Raw genomic sequence first — 2,318 nt, 5'->3', positions numbered from 1 at the left:
CCTTTAGTTTGACGCAAATGTGATTATAATGCGCATGAATTTTGGATACGGTTTATCACAACACGGACAACGAATTATTTAACAAAGATCTTAGCTCTTCCAAAACAAAGCTAAAAATATCAAGTTTGTGGAACCGTTCTAATATTAGCTGGATTAACGTTGATCACGACATGGTTGTTTGTCCTGAATCCCATGCTGATAACTACGTAGTCATAAATATAGGAGTCCACGTGTTGGTGAAACTCTCTGAAGGAAAGCCATTCTAAGTCAGTCATTTACGGTTGGAATGATAAGGCCTTACTTTAAATTAAAAATAGAAACACAGAAAGGAAACGGGAAAAGAATGTCAAATCATACGTGACAGAAAACAATACATTTTGATATATTGAAAGTCCACTTTGAAGAAGTATAGCCTGAACTTCGGTCAGATTTAATTTCTTACCACTGCGATTTACAACCTACCTTCGTGCAGATCAAAGTGATGGAGATTTTACTGGACCCGTGTTTTTTAATGTGTCAGTACATAACAAGCGTTTGTTTTCGACTTCAGTTGACAGTCACGCTATTTATGTGTTTGTGAATTCTCCAAATAGCTTTGGCGGATACGGAATGGACAATAAAACGACAGTTGGAAAGATCATACGCCTTACTTTTACGTGACGTTTGGATGAGTACAATATGATCTTACAGGAACATTAGAGGTGTTAAAAACACCTGCAAACATCTAAAAGATAACGACGAATAATCTCGTAACACTATTGTCCCTTCATAACACACGCGATGAGGACATTACATTCAGCCTGTTCTCTGCTGCCTGGCGAAATAACTTTCCTTACAAACCGCGTTTAATATATGACGTTACAATGTACCAGTCTTTCGTGCATAAACGTTTATGGCATTTGCACACTGAGTAATATAGCGCTGTATGATCTTCTAAACCTTTGATAAAATAACAATGGCGCCATGTCACGCTTTAAACATTAAATGTGTCTCAGCCCTTGTCCCGTTCGAAGGCACCTAAGTTAGGCGTTGTCAGTTAGAGCGGTGATTTGTCATTTTGAACAGTTTTTGCCCAGGTAAGAAAAAGAGTCGATATCTTTGCTTCACAAGGGACGATTCCCGAGGGAGTGATAACAAGAGTGGCCGATTAAGAAGTCAGGGAGGTATGTAAACTAATTATGGAGTGTAGACAAGAAGACGTCATCGCTGTGGAAAACACTGATACCAATTAAGTGAGGCAAGAAAGATACATGCAGTCCATCGTCCTCCGTCGTACACACGGGATAATCATCATTGTAAGTGTGTCACACTTCAGATTCAAACGTCACCACGGTGACAAAACAGATAATAAAGACAGTGACAACTGTTCTTCTGGAATTAGAGAACGAAAGGAAATTATTATCAATGATTTCGACACATGTGGAGAAGATCTAAATATATCACATAAAATATATGAGCAATGTAAAACGTGTACTCTGTTATCTATTTATCTTAATTTAATTTTGGATATTTGAAAGTAAAATAGAGTTGCTTCTCATAGGACAAATCGAATGGTTGTTGAACATATGATGTATTTCTTAATTTATTTCTCATTTGTTGTAAGCGGGAAGAACAAATAGGACATGTCAATAAATACAATGCAAGGTACTCCTGTTAATAAATAGTATTTTATAAATCCATCTTGCAAAATAATCGTTTCACTGATACCCGGACTTTTACGCCTTTCATTTAAAATTTTCTATTCCTTTAGCTACGCGTGATCTGTTTTTATTTCATTAGGATTTTTCAAATCTCTGTTCTGTATTAAAAACTTGAATTTAAATATCAAATAGTCTCTCACAGATTTTGAATATTTCATATGTACATTGGCCATTAATGACGTAGATTTCAAGATGAATGGTGTGGTCAGTTATATCTGAAGCATTAATCAGACATGAGTCTTCATTTCCTGAATGTTTTTGTCTACATATATTTTATGACACTGCGTAGCTAATTGATTTCTTGTGAATTTACGATCGCATTCATAGTTTCCATCGTTAATTGTGTTTATTGATTTCATTTGTTCTGATCAATGGCGTTGGCGATTATTAAGAATTTTGTGGACTGAATTTTCACTTTAATGTACATACACCTTTTATGGAGATAGACAGTCACTTCAATGGAATGGCACATTACTTGCTGAGGTACCACGTGAACAATACACTGTTTGCATTGTGCGTAATTATTAAGAATACTGAGAGGCCACGTCAGGTGACAGTCCGATCACGAATATTTGCGTTTATTAGACATTTCAATTTGGCGTCAAACACTGTGTTCGA

The sequence above is a fragment of the Ptychodera flava genome, chromosome 3 (assembly GCF_041260155.1).
Source record: "Ptychodera flava strain L36383 chromosome 3, AS_Pfla_20210202, whole genome shotgun sequence".
Classification (NCBI taxonomy): Eukaryota; Metazoa; Hemichordata; class Enteropneusta; family Ptychoderidae; genus Ptychodera; species Ptychodera flava.
This window is presented reverse-complemented; position numbering follows the sequence as displayed.